This window comes from Kogia breviceps, chromosome X (assembly GCF_026419965.1).
Source record: "Kogia breviceps isolate mKogBre1 chromosome X, mKogBre1 haplotype 1, whole genome shotgun sequence".
In the NCBI taxonomy this organism is placed as follows: domain Eukaryota; kingdom Metazoa; phylum Chordata; class Mammalia; order Artiodactyla; family Physeteridae; genus Kogia; species Kogia breviceps.
In genome coordinates this window covers 32,012,979-32,033,113 of record NC_081330.1, presented here as the reverse complement: position 1 = coordinate 32,033,113, position 20,135 = coordinate 32,012,979, and the positions used below count along the sequence as shown (strand labels likewise).

At 34.8% G+C, this 20,135-nt stretch overlaps 1 protein-coding gene across 1 annotated transcript in view; it reads left to right on the top strand.

Moving 5' to 3' along the window:
• Positions 1–20,135, top strand: part of HTR2C (5-hydroxytryptamine receptor 2C) — a 256,248-nt gene that overhangs the window by 20,241 nt on the left and 215,872 nt on the right. Inside the window, exon 2 of the mRNA XM_059049686.2 lies at positions 3,340–3,401. The gene's annotated coding sequence lies outside the window, so the exon portion shown is untranslated. The remainder of the gene's footprint in view (positions 1–3,339; positions 3,402–20,135) is intronic.

Below are 20,135 nucleotides of genomic sequence, written 5' to 3'. Positions count from 1 at the left end.
TAAGAAAGTGGTTGCCTGGAGTTAGGGGGTGAGGGTGGCTACAAAGGAGCAGGAGGACAGAAACATTCTATCTTCATTGGCATGGCAATTACACAGGTGTGTATACCTTCATCAAAACTGATCAAACTATATTTTAAATATGTAGACTTTATTATATGTAAATTATACTTCATTAAAGGTATAATTTACATATAATAAAGTATTATTTACATATAATAAAAATATTAAAGATTTTTTAAATGTCAAAGTGGGCAGTAAAGGGTAACTTTTGGTTTGAATGTAGTCGTGTTTTGATCCTGAATGAAAGATGACCCTTCTCCATGTCTTTCCGAAGTACATTCAGCTCTTTTGTAATGTTAGCATTTACTCATCAACCCTGGATTGAGCTGGCACTTTAATAGGCCACATTAAGATAGGCATTTCTTTGATAGACATTCTACTCTAAATGCCTACTTTTTCCCCATTATTTCAACTGAGGGGGAAAAAAAGCAACAAACTTATCCATTAAATCTTCACAGAGTTCTTAGGACTTTTAAAATACAATTTTGAATTGAAAGTACTGTTTTATAATATCCTTTTTCAGGGTAGGCTAAAAGCAAAATAACAATACTTTTACAGGAAAAGCAGGATAAAATCTGTCTTGAACAATCACAAAATTGCCTTTATTGTCACTTTATAAATCAATTATAAATAGCTTCAGAGTTCATGGGATTGCACATATGAGATTCAAAAATATCCTATGCACAATTTTTGTAGGAGTGAATTGTATGGTGTTTGGATTGATATGTAGAGTGAGGTTGTGGTCAGGAGCAGCTTTTTTTTCTATGTAGAGTTACTAGCCTGCAAAGGAGAACAATCTATAAAAGTCATGGGGGAATTTACAAAAATAGATACTCAATAAGATGGATAGAAACTTGAAATGACAGAACGTTGATAATAAAGTATATCTTAGGCTTAGGTATAAATGAGAGAAAAAGACAGGAAAGGAGAGTTATGATAGAGGCAAAACGTTAATATAAAGAATGTCATGGTTGGGGCAAATCAAGTAAGGCTAAAGAGAGAGGGAAATTGAGAAAAAGTTTAATTTCCCCTAGGGTATTCCAGACTTCTTCAAAATTAATTAAAATTTTAAAATGAACACAGAAACGTTAGAAGCATCAGAAAATATATTTTCAGTTGACGATTTTGAAGAAATTGTTTTAACTGCCATATTGTTTTTTTGAATGAAGGAACAGAAATGCTCCATTATAAGATATTCCAATCCTTCCCCAAGGGGTGGGGATGGGAACCTGCTATAAATAAATCCTTCATGAATAAATGGCATAACCATAAGCACAGCTCACATTGTTCTGACTGCAATAGTCACAGTTAACCACTAGGGGGCTGTAATTCCATTGGCGGCAGTTCTCCGACTACGAACGTTTTATTCCCTGCAAGGGTACTTGTACTGGCTGGTGAAATTAAGTGGGCGCTACAGCAGGCAGAACAGGTCGTTACTGTGTATTAAAAGGTTTTATACTTTACTGCATTGCTATGTATAATTGTTATTGTATAGACTGATAACTTGGCCACCAACTTCATCAAGCATAGAGCCTCATCATTGCTCCAAGTTTGCTGTTAATTTTGTACCTCAGCTTCTTGAAACATACTAGGTAGAACCAGTTTTACATCCGTTTTCATGAAGAAATTGTTTTTATATACTATAAGTCCCCTACCATTTCATTAAAATAGAGGTTTAATGTGATCATGTGTTCTCACATATATATTTCAATAAATCATCGTATTATTTGGAGCTGTAAAAGAGATAAGAAAATCCTGGTTCAACTTCTTTTTTTATAACATTAAATGTATTTTCTGAAATTTAGATTAAAATAGCAAAGCTTTTATCCAACTTGTTTATTACTAATTTGAATTCAGAACTATTTTTTCTATTTACTGTCATAAGAAAAATATAACAATTTGTTCTTATAGTCCATTGCATCTTGGATGATTAAAGAGGTAATTACATTAAATTATTTAAATTGTGGCCTTAAATTTTATCACATAAATATTGTATGCTATGCTTCAAACATGGTAACTTATATGGATGATGATGAACTAATAAAATATTTTAATGTCTTCAAATAATATGATAATTAACATTTCATATGTATTTCTCATCACATGAGAAATGCTCTTTACAGCACACCATTCTACTTACTTGGCTGAATGAAACAGTTAGCTTTGTAGGGGAGAAAAATCTTTTCCTCTACCTTGTTGGGTTCTATACGGCCAGCAAACTAAACTGACAAATGAGAGATTAAAAGCAGTAAAAGGTTTATTTCACATGCATATGAGAGCAACAAAAGAAAACAGCTGGCTTGTTTAATGGTTCAAGTTAAAGGCATATATACCTAATTTAGCAGGGAGAGGGGAAGGGTAAGGAATGGCTTCTATGGGGAAAACAAATAAGTTTCATTTGGAAAAACAGATGGGTTTTTAGGAGAACAGACAGGAGAGAAGATTGTGGTAATGTTTGTCTATACAGGTATGAGTGGTCTTTACATCTTCAGAGCCATAAAACTCCCCTGGAGAAGGCGGTAGCCTCATTTCCCAGAAGTTGCTGCTTTTAGTCAGATAAGGGAAGCTCCGAGGTGGCTTTTTTTCTGCATCTATTGAATCTCAAAATGTCTTCAAATTAAAATAATCTGTATACCAACTCTGGGGGGGTTCTAAGTGGGTTCCCACAGCTTTACATTTTAAGAAAATCTTTGTATTTAAAAGTTTGGGTCATGTTTTATGTGCCTTGGGAAACTTTTTATGCTTAAAACATGTTAAATATTAATGTTGTTATACCAAATTAATTTGTCCTACTGCAAAAATGTAGCTAGCTAATATTTGTTTTAATTTTGTTTCCACATCCCAAAATAAATACTGTCAATAGATACTTTTAAAATAATTGATACTGAAATGGTGATTTTTCAAATGCTATTTCCCCTTCCAGCTTCCAGTATCATTTTAATACCTATGGGCAAAATAGCATTTAACTACTCCTGGTCTGTAATTATTTTATGTGAAATTATGTTTTAACTTAATATTTGACTTAGAATTTTGCTGATTCATTTATAATACTTAGCTGATATTTAATTTCTTCTTGAACTGAAGGACTGACACTTATATACATCCTATACTAATGTTTGGTTTTTTAAAAATTCATTTTGTATAAATGAGACTGTCTTTATTCTGGTGCTAATGGATATCAGCCTCATTACTTTTCAGTTATGCCTTATACGTGGATAGTGTAAATAGTTACCTTACTTATAGAGTTCTTATTGCATTTTTCTAAATGTTTGCTTTTAGGGTTATCAGCCAATATCCATGAGCATCTGTAGGCCAATGATCACCGTCCTTCAAAAATAATTGTAAGTATACCCATAAACATGCCCGAGGACTCTTATTTGCAATAATAGTCAACCATTATATTTAGGTGATTCCTATTATTTAGCTAATTTAGACCTACCTCTGAATTAGTAAAACATTTGCCAGTAGTGACTTACCATATCTGAAGAAGAATATTATTTAACTGGTAAACGACATTTTAATGCCACCTTAGAAAAGGTCTCAGTCTATCTTATTACCAAATAATGTGGTGAACAGACACCCTTGCCAAAGTGTTAACCATCACCTGACTTTATATTAAATATATTTTTAAAAGATAACCTAAGAACAATTAAGTTACAAAATATAAATGCTCCATTTTCTCCTTAAGAAACAAACCCTTATATCCAAGATTGGGGCATAGGAAATCCAGTTATTATTTTCCTATTATAAATTTTACAAAACAAAGCTCTTGAAAATATTCCTGGTGGATCGACCTGAAAATCTCAGGAAGAAAAGGAGGGAAAACTGAACTTTGTTTCTCAAAAGGGGATATCAAGTTATAAATGTGAAAAACACTGCTCTAGAGAATGGACAACTCAGCATTATATAGGCTTCCTGAGCATGATTATTTGACTGGGTAAAATCTATTACAAGTTAGGTAAGGTGGGTCAACATATGGTCTCTTATTTTAAACTCCAAACTGCAGAGGGGATTCTCAATTAAATTTGAGTGTTCTCAGAGTCATATACATATATTTAATACCACAAAATGTTTTTAGAATGATCGTTTTGGGGGAAGAACTGATATGATCGTGGAGGTTAATTCACTTTGACAGTAAAATTTTAACAGACTCATTTAGTATAAAATTAATATATACTCAATATATAAATGAAATTAAGTAATACACAAATAGAGAGTGGAACTCTATCAAAATTGGAAAGAGATTAGGGAGGGAATAGGGTTGGAAATGTCTGTTATATGCATTATTGATAATCAAAAAATAGAAGAAGAGAATGGTGATTTTACATCAAGACAGTTACATCAAAATGACTGTATTAAAATGTACCAGTAGTTAGAATGGTGACCATTAAACTGTCTTGCTTTGTTATTTAATGAATCACCATTTACGATGATGACAAAAGTTTTACTTCCTTTGTTAAGTATGTATTGAAAAAGTTATTGAAAGCCAGCTTTCCAAAGAGGAAAAAATGAAATTTAAAAAGTGTAAAATGTAAAAATTGAAAGAGCCCCAGCAGCTGTCCTGAGAGTGCACAGGAAGTCACTCATTATAAGTTTGTGAAGATCCTAGTTTGCCTGCAAATATTTTCACTGTGTTGGAGAAATAGGTTAAGGTGCACATGCAGGTAAGTTTACATTCTCAAGCTTCAAACTGTGGTCACACAAGGCCATCTCACATAAATCAATGGCCTCATAAGCCTTGCCTTAAGACCAAGTAAAGACCAAGGTAGTAAAGACCAACGTCAGCCTTAGTAGAATGTGACGTAAGTCAATTTTATTTTTAGTATCTCCCTTTCAGCACTATTCCATCCATACCATATTGTCTCCATTATGATTGCTCCTTGCTCTTCTCCCAGGCCTATGCACCCCTCTTCGTACACACACCCACTGACATCTTGCTCTTATCCAGCTTTTAATTGGAGAAGATCTGATACACAAATTCATCCTAGGGTGGCAATACCTAATAAGTCCTATCCCATCCAGAGAGTCATGTTTTAACATTGAAAATGTGGCTCCAACAACTGAATTTCTTGATGGGCTGAAAGAGAAAATGTGCCCCAAATCTCATCACGTGGGTATGTAAGGTTGTTGCCTACTTCACTTCTCTGAAAGGCTGGCCTTGTCAGGGCATATCAGTGACATGAAAAATATATGTATAACCTGCTTAATATAAAGGTTAGAGACTGGTTGTTTATGGTAACTAAATTTGTTAATGTTGTTAAATGTGTTAATTCTCACTGTATATAGAAGAGTACCAAGAATTATATTATAATGTATATGTGTACATTCACAACCTGATATTCTCCAAGTCTTTAAAATGTTGGGTACCTGGTGATTTCTGTGGCTATTTTAGCTATATAAGATTCAATTCATCTTAAAAAATAAGTCAGTTGACCTGATTTGTCTCCAGCTATCATTCGAATTTAGTAATACCTTCCCTAAAGCCCTACTTATGCTACCTATGCTACTGTGAAATATGTATATCACAGTCAAGGTAATAATTCAGGTAATGTATTCAGAGTCTCCTGTGAAAAATGATCAGTTGGACAACTGTGCTTCTCCTGAGCTGGATAAGGTTTGTAATGTCAGTAAGTATCAAAAGTAAACATTATCTTTTTTCTGTAAAGCCATATCAGCATTTGAAGCATTCTCAGAAAACGCTAATGTAATGAAGAAATGTTGTACATATATTGATTCTACACTGTCATGGTAGGATTTATACTTGTCACTCTCTTGACACATATATTAACAATTTAAGAATTTTATCTTCTATCTTTTAACCTTTTATTTATGTGGCCTTCTATTGCTAAGAATAAATACAAATTCACTTAGAATTTTTTTTCAGTATGAGTTCTTTGATATATAACTGAGTGTCTATTATTGCAGAGTTTTTTCTCTAGATAATTAAATTACTTTAGTTAAAACCTAAGTAGACTATAACAAAAATCAAGTATTACCTACATTGATAGACAAGTCCATTATTTCACTTTGCAGTGTATTGTACTTATTTGCTTTATTCACAAATAGTTTAATTTCTTGGATTTGATAAAATAAGTGTATTTTATCACTCGTCAACTCTTCATTTGGTTAAAGTAAATAATACATAATTAAAACTCATGAAATGTATACAGAATTGAGTGTTAAGTAACAGAATATAGTGTGTCCTGTGCAGAATATATGCCTTTTATATCACCTACAAGAACTAACATGGTACAGTATCTCTCACATAATATGTATTTAATAATATATTCAATAATTTGTTCAATAATAATGAACTAATAATGGTAAAATAATGGCACTTCTAGAAGAGAGGTACTCAATCAGGCATGATTTTTAGCAAATGAATATATATATACACATTTAAAGCATAGGAAAACCTCAGCCTTTGTAAGATAATTCCACATGCCTCACATTTTTTACCTTTATTAATATTCCAGAAATTTAAGTGGTCCTTTATAATAATCAATTAAACTGAAAAACATGGCATTAACTAAGTACTTAAAGAAATATTTATTGATTTTAATAATCTAATTGAGCCAATTTGATAACTTGAAAAACCACATACCATACACATTTTTCACTCTGAGTAGCCTGCACCAAAATCCACCAAGGCTGACAACATAGTTTAGAATGTACACATCCTAAGCTATTTCAACTGTTCAAAAGAAGTGAAAGTTACTTTATTTGGGAAAGGTAAGTAGCCCAGCAGTTTCAAAGGAGAGTTACATTTCCATCCATACTAGATAATAACAGTAAAATAATTTCACATGTATGTTTTCTGTGTTTGGATATATGCCTTTCAAAATATGCTTCTACTTTTAAAGTATACATTTTCAAAACATTTATATCTCCTTAAATATAAAATATGGGTATAACTTAAGTAACTGCAGTAAGCAAATTAATATATGTCATATAAGAGGATACCATGATCAAAGTTTATGACATAAACGTTGATTTTTTTACTTCACTCTTTTAAAATATTTATTAGTCTTAAGTTTAGTACATATTGCTCTAATTTAAATAATACCACATATTTAAAAAATAAAATACAGATATTTTAGTGGAGTGGAATTTTTATGTGTTGTGTGAAATGAATATTTGTGTATTGAGTCATGTTTCTATTGCATTTTACTCTAATTTTAAAATTACTTTACCTCCACCAAAATTATACATGTGATCCTGACAAGTAATACATTGCATAGGTTAGCTTGCTAACAATTGCTTCCTGAAATATTCCCTTTTTGTAAATCTAGGTATGGTCATTCATTTAAATTTCTCAAAATTAAATATCTTTATTTGTATTTTTAGAGATATAATAAGCTAGTACTAAACTAATAAAAAGAGAATAAGAAAACATGAAAATCAAGTATTTATGGTATGTTCATTAAAATCTGTATATAATTAACTGCCATTCCACTGAGTATTCTCATTGACTTCATAGGGTTTTGATTACGAGAGAACAAACTTTCAATGTGTTGCAAGTTTCTTAGCATCATTGCTAATGGCACTATCATTTAGATAGCTAGATTAGGCAAGAAACTGTCAGTCATCCTTGAACATCTTCCAATCCCTTATGTCCCATAACCAAATTCATCACTAACTCCTGTCAGCTTTAGCTCCTAAATGTCTTCACTCCATTTCTACCATCATTATACCAGTTTGGCTTTCCATCATCTTTTGTCTGAGTACTGGAATAGACTCCTAACTAATATGCACCCAATTATACATTTGCACTCCCAAATTCATTCTTCCAAATATTATTTCTCTTAGAATAAATACCTATATATTTATCATGGTTTATAAGAGACCCCTGATCTGGCCCCTTTCAGCATCATATTTTACACTTTCCCCTCACCCTCCTCATGAATGCTTCAGCGGCATGGTCTACTTCCAGTTCCTTGAACTCATCATCCTCTCTCTTCTGTTGTGAAAACTTCCTTGCATTTCCCACCTCTCCTAACACATCGCCAGTTAACTTTTTTTAAACCTTCAAAACATAACCTAAAAGATATTTCTTCTGGGAACAGGGAAGCCCTCTTGCCTACCTAACTCCCAAGACTAAGTCAGCTTCCTCTGTTATATACCCTCAGAGGTAACACTGTGTAACTTCCCACCATAGCACTTATCACAGTCCATAATTATACATTTATGTTTGTGATTAGTTGAGGATTGCTATGGCCTCCACTAGATGTGAACTCTATGAGATCAGGGACTGTATTTGCTTTTGCTCAGTATTATGTTCTTAGTGACTAGCAGAGTGCCCAACATATGATTCAGTAACTATTCATTGACTGACTAACTGAATGAACAAATTTAGGTATTATCTATTAAAAGTCATTTGTGTAACTTTTTGAGATGGTTAATCTGTGGTTGTTCAATTGCAGAGGATTTTTTCTACTCCCCCCCCCAGTGGTAGTTACAAATATTGCAGCCTGGTGAAAAATTAGACCCCTCAGTTACTAAGGCCTTAACATAGGGTTGCAAATGTGAGCTACCTACTAAGTTTGACAGCAGTAACAGTATTGCCATGACTTTAAATGTAACACTAGCTATACAAGCAGCTGACACTTATAAATGCCTAATACCACATATGAATTGTTGAATGGTCCAAAAGGGACATTGACTAGATCTCTCTTGCCCTGTTCCATGCACTAAGAGCTTCATATTCACATAACCAAATTATATCACTGCTATGCATTATTAAATAAGTAAAGTTAAATTTGTGGCAAATGAATTAAGCATAAGTTGTAAAGTATTAAGGATTACTGCTAATGGAGCTTACGTTTCACACTAAAAAAGAATGGGGGTGGGGGAGGGATGGACTGGGAGTTTGGGGCTAGTAGATACAAAATATTACATATAGAATGGATAAACAAGGTCCTACTGTATAGCACAGGGAAACATATTCAATATCCTGGGATAAACCATAATGGAAAAGAATATAAAAAATAATGTGTATATGTGTATAACTGAGTCACGTCGTTGTACAGCAGAAATTAATGCAATATTGTAAATCAACTATACTTCAATAAAAAATTAATTTAAAAAGAATATATATATTCAATATATATATTGCATTTAATTATGAATAATAATTGATTATATGAATATATGGAATATAGTTAATGAACATATATATTAATATAATTGAAATGTGATGTTACTAAATGAATACATTGCTAAGTGGTCTAATTCTTAGTTCATATTTCCTCCTGGCTAACGAAGCTTCTCATTTCTACTTTAGTCTCATACTGTACTTTATTTTTATTCCACTGAATTGCACTTTGCTATCTTGCAGTGGCCCAAGTTTGTCTTAAATTACATATATCTGCCATAACTCATACCTTTTAATATCCTAGTCATGTTTCCATTTTTCATCTGTTAAAATATCGACAAACAATTTTAAGACAGCACAATGAGTGCTAGAGCAATATTTCACAACACTTACTGTGGATAGAATCATCTGGGGATCCTTTAAACGTGCAGATTCTGATTCATTAGGTCTGAGAAGGAGTCACAGAGTCTGTGTTTCTAACAAGCTCCCAGGTGATGTTGATGCTGCTGGTGCTCAGCCTATATTTGTAGTAGTAAGGTAACAGCAGGAGTCAACAAACTTTTTAGGAAAACGGTCAGATAGTAAATATTTTTGATGTTGTGGACCATATGGTCTCTTGAAACTTTTCAGCTCTGCTGTTGTAGCATGAAGTCAGCCATAGACAACATATACATAAATGAGTATGGGTGTGGCTAGGTTCAAAGAAAACTTTATGAATACTGAAATTTGAATTTCATACTGTTTTCACTTAGTATGAGATATTATTCATCTTTTTATTTTTTTCCCAACCATATAAAAATGTAAATGCCATTCTTAGCTCATAGACCATACAAAAACAATCTGTAGTCTATCGACCACACTGCTAGTCCATAAAGTACCAATGGGTAACTCTGCCTGAGGCTGGAGGTGTGTGGTAAGATAGGTTCTGTAGAAAAGATTACAGCTGCCTTGAAAAAGTAATGGTTTTCTGGACAAAGAAGTGGGAAGTAGTGAAAGAGAGAGCTATAGGCAAGCAACAGCATTAGTGGTTTCTAAACTGAAAGCATAGGAGTGTGACATAAGAACAACAAGCCTGCCTAGGTGGAGAAGGTTCAAAGGAAATAGAAATTACTTATATGCATATCTAAATAGTTTCCAGTTTCAATGAGTAGTGGTGTCGGGTGAGCAGAATGAGAAGTGGGGGATGCTATTAAGTTCCACATTTTAGAATTTCCAGAGAGTACTGATACACTGGGAGGGAGAAAGAGAACAGAAATGATTAAGTAAACCAGGACAAAATGCATTTGGAAGGTCAGGACTCTCTGCAAGTGACTACAGACTGTTCTCAGTTGAAAGCTTTGCAGAAGCATTGATGTAAATGATCAGGGTTTGCAAATTCATTGATGAAGAGTGAAATGAGTATCACAAAGATAGGCAGAGCAAGGCAGGCAAGCCGTTTGTCCACTGTTACAAAGCACACAGCAAACTCAAAAGGGCACCTAAGAACTGACAACTGAAAATTAAAAAGATGGTCTCAGGAGGCAGAGTCAAGATGGCGGTGTGGGAAGATGCAAAGTTAGTGTCTCCCCACAACTAGGGTGCCTGCCAGCTGCTAGTGGGGAACTCTGATGCCCAAGGAGACAGGAGGAACCCCAAGTGAACTGGGCTTTTGGGATCTTGGTTCATGAGCCTGGGGTCAGGCCGAAGCTCCTGCAGTGGGAGCTCCAAGTCCTAACCACTGGACTAACAGAGAACCTCAGACCCCAGGAAATATTCATTTGAGTGAGGTCTCACGGAGGTCCTCATCTCAGCACCAAGACCCAGCTCTACTCAATAGCCTACAAACTCCAGAATCGGAAGCCTCAGGCCAAACAACCAGTAAGACAGGAACACTATCCTACTCATTAAAAAAAAAAAGAGAGAGATGGCAAAAAAATATGTCACAGAAGAAGGAGCAAGGTAAAAGCCTACAGGACCAAATAAATGAAGACAAAATAGGTAATCTACCAGAAAAAGAATTAAGAGTAATGATAGTAAAGATGATCCAGAATCTTGGAAATAAATGGAAGCACAGATTGAGAAAATACAAGAAATGTTTAACAAAGATCTAGAAGAAATAAAGAACAAACAACACAATAACTAAAATGAAAAATACACTAGAAGGAATCAATAACAGAATAACTGTGAATAACTGTGGCAGAAGAACGAATAAGTAAAGTGGTAGAAACAACTGCCAAGGAGCAGAATTAAGAAAAAAGAATGAAAAGAATTGAAGACAATCTCAGAGACCTCTGGGACAGTACTAAACGCACCAACATTTGAATTATAGGGGTCCCAGAAGAAGAAGAGAAAAAGAAAGGGCCTGAGAAAATATTTGAAGAGATTATAGTTGAAAACTTCCCTAACATGGGAAAGGAAATAGTCACCCAAGTCCAGGAAGCACAGAGAGTCCCATACAGGATAAACCCTAGAAAAAACACACCAAAACACATAGTCAAACTAACAAAAATTAAATTCAAAGAAAAAATATTAAAAGCAGCAAGGGGAAAACAAAAAATAACATACAAAGGAATCCCATAAGGTTATCAGCTGATTTTTCAGCAGAAACTCTGCAGGCCAGAAGGGAGTGGCAGAATATACGTAAAGTGATGAAAGAGAAAAACCTGCAACCAAGATTACTCTACCCGGCAAGGATCTCATTCAGATTCAATGGAGAAGTCAACAGCTTTTCAGAGAAGTAAAAGCTAAGAGAATTCAGCACCACCAAACCAGCTTTACAACAAATGCTTAGAGAAGAAACTTCTCTAAGCAGGAAACACAAGAGAAGAAAAAGACCCACAAAAACAAACCCAAAACAATTAAGAAAATGGTAATAGGAAGATACATATCAATAATAACCTTGAATATAAATGGATTAAATGCCCCAACCAAAAGACACAGACTGGCTGAATGGATACAAAACCAAGACTCATATTTATGCTGTCTACAAGAGAGCCACTTCAGACCTAGGGAAACATACAGACTGAAAGTGAAGGGATGGAAAAAGATATTCCATGCAAATGGAAGTCAAAAGAAAGCTGGAGTAGCAATACTCCTATCAGGTGAAATAGACTTTAAAATAAAGACTGTTACAAGAGATAAGGAGGGACAGTACATAATGATCAAAGGAGCAATCCAAGAATAAGATATAACAGTTATAAATGTTTATGCATCCAACATAGGAGCACCTCAATACATAAGGCAAATGCTAACAACCATGAAAGGAGAAATCGACAGTAACACAATAATAGTAGGGGACTTTAACACACCACTTACACCAATGGACAGATCATCCAAACAGAAAATAAATAAGGAAAAACAAGCTTTAAATGACACAATAGACCAGATAGATCTAATTGATATTTATAGAACATTCCACCCAAAAGTGGCAGAATGTACTTTCTTCTCAAGGGCACACAGAACATTCTCCAGGATAGATCACATCTTGGGTAACAAATCAAGCCTCAGAAAATTTAAGAAAATTGAAATTGTATCAAGCATCTCTTCTGACCAAAACACTATGAGATTGGAAATCAATTACAGGAAAAAAAAACTGTAAAAAACCACAAATACATGGAGGCTAAACAGTACACTACTAAATAACCAAGAGATCACTGTAGAAATCAAAGAAGAAATTAAAAAATAAATAGAAACAAATGACAACGAAATACTTAGAAACAAATGACAATGGAGACACGACAACCCAAAACCTATGGGATGCAGCAAAAGCAGTTCTAAAAGGAAAGTTTATAGCAATACAATCTCACCTCAAGAAACAAGAAAAATCTCAATCTCAAATAATAAATCTAACCCTACACACTCAAAACAACTAGAGAAAGAAGAACAAAGAAAACCCAAAGTCAGTAAAAGGAAAGAAATCATAAAAATTAGAGCAGAAATAAATGAAATAGAAATGAAGAAAACAATAGCAAAGATCAATAAAACTAAAAGCTGGTTCTTTGAGAAGATAGACAAAATTGATAAACCATTAGCCAGACTCATCAAGAAAAAAAGGGGGAGGGCACAAATCAATAAAATTAGAAATGAAAAAGGAGAAGTCACAACTGATACTGCAGAAATACGAAGGATTATGAGACTACTACAAACAACTATATGGCAATAAAATGGAAAACCACAAAGAAATGGACAAATTCTTGGAAAGGTACAATTTTCCAAGACTGAACCAGGAAGAATTAGGAAATATAAACAGACCTATCACACATAATGAAATTGAAACTGTAATTAAAAATCTTCCAACAAACAAAAGTCCAGGACCAGATGGCTACACAGGTGAATTCTATCAAACATTTAGAGAAGAGCTAACATTGACCCTTCTCAAACTCTTCCAAAAAATTGCAGAGGGAGAAACATTCCCAAATTCATTCTATGAAGCCACCATCACCCTGATACCAAAACCAGAAAAAGATATCACAAAAAAAGAAAATTATAGACCAATATCCCTGATGAACATAGATGTGAAAATCCTCAACAAAATACTAGCAAACAGAACCCAACAGCACATTAAAAGGATCATACACCATGATCAAGTGGGATTTATCCCAGGGATGCAAGGATTCTTCAATATATGCAAATCAATCAATGTGATACACCATATTAACAAACTGAAGGAGAAAAACCATATGATCAATATGCATCATGCATCTCAATAGATGCAGAAAAAGCTTTTGACAAAATTCAACACCGATTTATGATAAAAACTCTCCAGAATATGGGCATAGAGGGAACCTACCTCAACATAATAAAGGTCATATATGAAAAATCCACAGCAAGCATCATAGTCATGGTGAAAAACTGAAAGCATTTCCACTAAGATCAGGAACTAGACAAGTATGTTCACTCTCGCCACTCTTATTCAACATAGTGTTGGATGTCCTAGCCACGGAAATCAGAGAAGAAAATGAAATAAAAGAATACAAATTGGATAAGAAGAAGTAAAACTGTCACTGTTTGCTGCTGATATGATACTATACATAGAAAATCCTAAAGATGCCACCAGAAAACTACTAGAACTAATCAGTTAATTTGGTAAGGCTGCAGATACAAAATTAATGCAGAGAAATCTCTGGCATTCCTATACACCACCAACAAAAAATCAGAAAGAGAAATTAAGAAAACACTCCCGTTACTTAATTAAACTTAAAATCTTTTGCACAGCAAAGGAAACCATAAACAAGACAAAAAGACAACCCTCAAAATGGGAGAAAATATTTGCAAATGAAACAACAGACAAAGGATTAATCTCCAAAATATACAAACAGCTCATGTAGCTCAATATCAAAAAAAACAAACAATCCAGTTAAAAAATGGGTGGAAAACCTAAATAGACATTTCACCAAGGAAGACATACAGATGACCAAGAGGCACATGAAAAGATGTTCAACTTCACTAATTATTAGAGAAATGCAAATCAAAACTACAATGAGGTATCACCTCGTGCCGGTCAGAATGGCCATTATCAAAAAAATCTAGAAACAATAAATGGTGGAGAGGGTGTGGAGAAAAGGGAACCCTCTTGCACTGTTGGTGGGAATGTAAATTGATACAGCCACTATGGAAAACAGTATGGAGGCTCCTTAAAAAACTAAAAATAGAAATAGCATATGATGCAGCAATCCCACTACTGGTCATATACCCTGAGAAAACCATAATTCAAAAAGATATATGTACCACAATGTTCATTGCAGCTCTATTTACAATAGCCAGGACATGGAACCAACCTAAATGTCCATCGACAGATGAATGGATGAAGAAGATGTGGCACATATATACAATGGAATATTGCTCAGCCATAAAAAGAAACAAAATTGTGTTATTTGTAGTGAGGTGGATGGACCTAGAGTCTGTCATACAGAGTGAAGTAAGTCAGAAAGAGAAAAACAAATACCATATGCTAATGCATATATATGGAATCTAAAAAAAAAAAAATGATACTGATGAACCTAGTTGCAGGGCAAGAATAAAGACATAGAAAATGGACTTGAGGAGCTGGGGTGGGAGGGCGAAGCTGGGGCGAAGTGAGAGTAGCATCGACATATATACACTACAATAGATAACTGGTGGGAAGCAACAGCATAGCACAGGGAGATCAGCTCAGTGCTCTGCGATGACCTAGAGGGGTGGGATAGGGAAGATGGGAGGGAGGCTTAAGACGGAGGGGATATGGGGACATGTGTATGTATATGTCTGATTCACCTTGTTGTGCAACAGAAACTAACACAGTATTGTTAAGCAATTACACTCCAATAAAGATCTATTTTTAAAAAGAAAAAAAGATGGTCTCTACCAATGTCTCAGCATCTGACAGACTTTGCCGATGAGCTACAGTGTAGGCATACACAATGACAGGCACAACAAGCATATAGATTTTATAGAAGATGTTTCTATTTCTTCTGTGGAAGTGGCAGTGGAGTGAGATGATGAAACATTACAAAAAACACCAGAGTTAGGAATTATGAAAGATGGAATATCAAGTACAAAATTAACTCAATCCAAATACTTTTTGGAATTCTTACTCTTCCTCTAATTCTCTTTCCGTTTTCCATCTCATCCCTCCCAAAAGGACTTTGTCCAGTTGTTTTGGAGTTTTGTTTCATTGGAATGCTAGACGTGAAATAAGATTTAATGAGAAATTATTATACACAAGAGACTTCAGAATTTTTTAAAAAATTCTCCCAACAAGCTAATAAATGGGGAATTTTTGCTACCACTTATTTACCTATATCTCCCCCAAAACAGGGAGTGCATCTACTAGTAGCTGTGGCTTAGTCATAACCCAGGGATAAAAAATGGAAGGCAGAGCAAAGGGAGAGTTTTCACTTTTCCACACTAGAGGGAACGTGCAAATTTTGATCAGAAAATTTTAGGTAATTTTTAAATACTGAGTGACCATGAGAGGAAAGGCAACGCAGTTTTATTAATCAGGGTTAGAATAGCAAACGTAGACATAGGAAATTGTAAGTTTTTTAAACATTCGAAGGACCTGTGACCAAGTTTCCCATCAAATGAGGAGCGATGTTATACATAGTTATAAGTTATCATTTACTGAACACTACTCAATGTCAGGCAATATGCTGAAAATTATACAAATTATTCCATTTAATTTTCACAACATTCCAATGAAAGTGCTTATTATTACCTGTACTTAATATATGAGGCCTCGAGGGCTTAAGTGAGTTATCCAAAGTCTCCTGAGTCCTATGGACTTGCCAAAGAAAAACTGCTATTATGTCAATCCAGTAATATTAAGTGCCTAGCACATACCAGATGCTAGACAAAAGTTAGCTATTGTTGTTTTACTTGCAACTATTGTTATTAGTATTATTGCCATTTACTTACCTCCTCTAAGCCTTGTTTAGCTCAACAATAACATGGAAATTAGTATGATATAAATTTGTCAGATGGATTACATGCAACAACCCACTTAAAGTTTCTAGCATATAAAAGCCACTTAGTAAGTGTCAAAACTGTATGAACTTTTCTCTTGAAGGATACTTTTTATTTTTAAATGAGGCCAAACAAGGCAGTAGATATTGATATTTCCAGTTATTTAGTGGCATACCCCTGGATAATGAACTGGACAGTTTGTCTTCAGAAAACAATGTTTGACTAGAAAATGAATTTGGTTTAAGTACCTGGCGTCAGGAGGTTAAGAGAGTTTATGGCTAAAATACTCAGCACATACTTCAAAATTTCTGAGCTTTTTTTCCTGCTCCATCTACTACTTCCTATAGTTTGTATCTCTAAAGACTTGTACAGATACTTCCAAAGTATTTGTGTATTTAACAAAATAGTATTATTCATAGTTATTAAAATAGTATAATTCATTCATTTGTGCCCCAGTTTAAACATCGTATTTTAATAGTTCAAGCAATGCTTATCGATAATGTGGGCATACTCAATAAATGTGTTCAGTAAATATTGTATGAAAGTGTGAATGAATGACTCGTACATTATTATTTATTATTTTTATATCTTTAGATTTCTGCACAGAAATCTTCCTTTAAATTGCATATATACTTATCTCTGCAAATTCATTTTAACAAAACACATAATGTTCCCCTGGATATAAAAGCATAAATGAATTAGTCTTTTTTTTTTTTGGCCGCGTTGGGTCTTTGTTGCTGCGCGCAGGCTTTCTCTAGTTGCGGTGAGCGGGGGCTACTCTTCGTTGCGGTGTGCGGGCTTCTCTTTGCAGTGGTTTATGTTGCAGAACATGGGCTCTAGGCACATGGGCTTCAGTAGTTGCGGTGTACAGGCTTCAGTAGTTGTGGCACATGGGCTTAGTTTCTCGGCGGCATGTAAGATCTTCCCGGACCAGGGATCGAATCCGTGTCCCCTGCATTGGCAGGCGGATTCTTAACGACTGCATCACCAGGGAAGCCCATGAATTATTCTTTATTACACTTTATTTTTTTAATTATATTTAAAATTGACTTTGGTACTTGATGTGCTAACAGGTAAGTGCAGCACACCTTCCTTACATTGTTTGCTCCTTGGTACTTTATTTAATCTTCATTTTGATGAGTTGGCACTCCTCGTGCCTTTAAAGTGTAAGCCAAATTTTCAGTTTACAAACAGATCTTTATGTTATTGGCTAACAGTAACCTCTGATTCTAAAAGGGAAAAAATGACCAAGTATCTCTAACATCCTAAAGAAACCTAAAATTACAGTGTCTTCTCCAAATCTGTCCAATAAAGGCAGAGCTAGAAGGTACTTCTGTTTTCTGGTAAGGACAGGAGAGTCAAATCCACCAGTACTATAGTTTGTTCCAGCTCTAGAAAGGAATTTGGTGGAGGGGATTATAACTCATGGGTTAAAGAAGATTTAGACTTTTCTGTGGGATTGAACTTTTCAGGTGTATATGGAATTTATAAAGTAAATTCTGTTTCTTGCCAGAACTTTAATTTATGAGATCAGAAAAATGTTTGTTAGTTTTGGTACCATGCAAGTCACTGGTGATTTTGATAAGAGTTTTGTGTAGCAGTGGAGACAAGCCAGATTGGAGAGGGTTTAGCTGTAAGGAAGTGAAGACAGCATGTCCAGACAACACGGTGGAATGGGGTGGTGGGAATTGACAGTAGTTGTCCTATTTGAGGGTCAGGACTTGGTGATTGGTTGTGAACAAGTAAGAGAGAAGGAAGAGCCGAGGATGATTCTCAGCTCTCTGGCTTGCACAGTTAGTGATATGAGATACTTTTTGCTGAGATGGGGTATACAGGAGGAGGGGAAGCAGTCTTGTTTGGGGAAGGGGACAGAGATAGATTTAGTTTAGACATGTTGGATTTGAGTTGCCTCTAAGATGCCCATTGGGTGATATCTAGTAGGCAGGTGGGTAGGAAGTTTTTCTATGGCTTCCACTTCCATCTCAGCTATCTCCCATTGTAGACAGCCACTTCCCCATCGCTGATTTACCAGTCAGTACAAACACATCACTTTCCTTCTTCTAGAAATTTGTCTCTAGTTCACTTCCCTTTCTGATGCTATTTTTTAATTGAGATATAATTGACACATAATACTAAAAAGTACATTTTTAAAGAGAATGATTCTATGGGGAAAATTTTTTTACTTGAGAGCTGATCATTGAAAAGATAGCTTAGGGAAAGAAAGCTGTAAAGTCAATGAGGGAAAAGAAATGAAGAATGGGTAGGATTTGCTTATATAAGATACAAGAAGTGTCTCTGAACTCAGCACTGAAGATGCAGTTGAATTTAGAGTGTGGAGAGGGCAGGAGGAAGAGCATTTCAAATGTGTGTGTCGGGGGGTGGGGGAGGGCTGCACGAAAAGATTGGAAACGAATGAGCATTGAATTAGGCAGAGTTGATGGGGCCTGTGACCTTATTGGGTTATACTTAGTAACCAAATAAGGTGAGGTAGACCAAGTGAGAGCAACTTGGAAATGATAGAGGAAGATGCTGACTAAGGGGTTTTGATAATATTTATAGCAGCTCTTCCAAAGAGAAACTCCTATAAGTATTTAGAAATATGGGACTGGATCTCTCATCTTTCAGTTCTGATGCTTTGATATTGTGCCCTCCAATGATTACACCTGTAACAAACATCTCCTACCACCAGGTGGCTATAGAGTCGTGTCATGCTAGGTAGCTGTCCAGTGTTTGGGACTCTAGTGGGATGAAAGTCCTTCCAAGCCACAACTTTTAAAATCTGATCATCTGCTTAATGTCCCATCTACTATCTAGACAACCTTTTAGGAAAAGTTGAATTCAGATCATCACTTCTCAATATTTCACAAGCTTAGGGAATTGATTTATGTGTTAAATTCCCAAGGGAGGCACCAAAACAAATGAAATAGAAGGAGTAAATATGATTTGTATTTAGTTTCTGTGTACCTTACACTATAACATATGACTTGTTCCCTGACAACTTTCTTTATGTTTGCTATCCAACATTGAATTCTGCCAGTTAAAAATAATTTTTTTTACTCCTCTCCAACAATTGACTAATTGAGATTTCCTATGGCAGAGTTATAGCTGTGAGAAGGGATATCAACTGAATTAGAGGAAATAGATAGGCTCTATAGGTAGGCTATAAATAGCTATAGCTAGGCTCTCTAAAGCCTTCAGGAGAAGGTCAGTGACAATTTGGATAGTAGGAGTTGGCAGAATACAGATCCAGTAGTTCTGCCTTCATTATACTTTATGATATCATGCCCCGGAGAACATAAAGTTCTCAGTTTATTTTTGGGGAAAAATATGTAAATCCGAGATCGTTATTTTTGACTCTTCATATTAATAAGTAGTGCCTTAAGTTTGCATTAGAACTAAAATGATTTAACCTAGTTTTTAAAGAGCAAAACACTACAATTTACATACCAAAGTACCCTGTCACAGGAAAAGGATGACGTTATTGCTCTAAATTATTCAGTTTTCACACAATTTGCCGTAAACATTTGACTAATAGAAGAGTCCAGAACTAGTAGTTGAT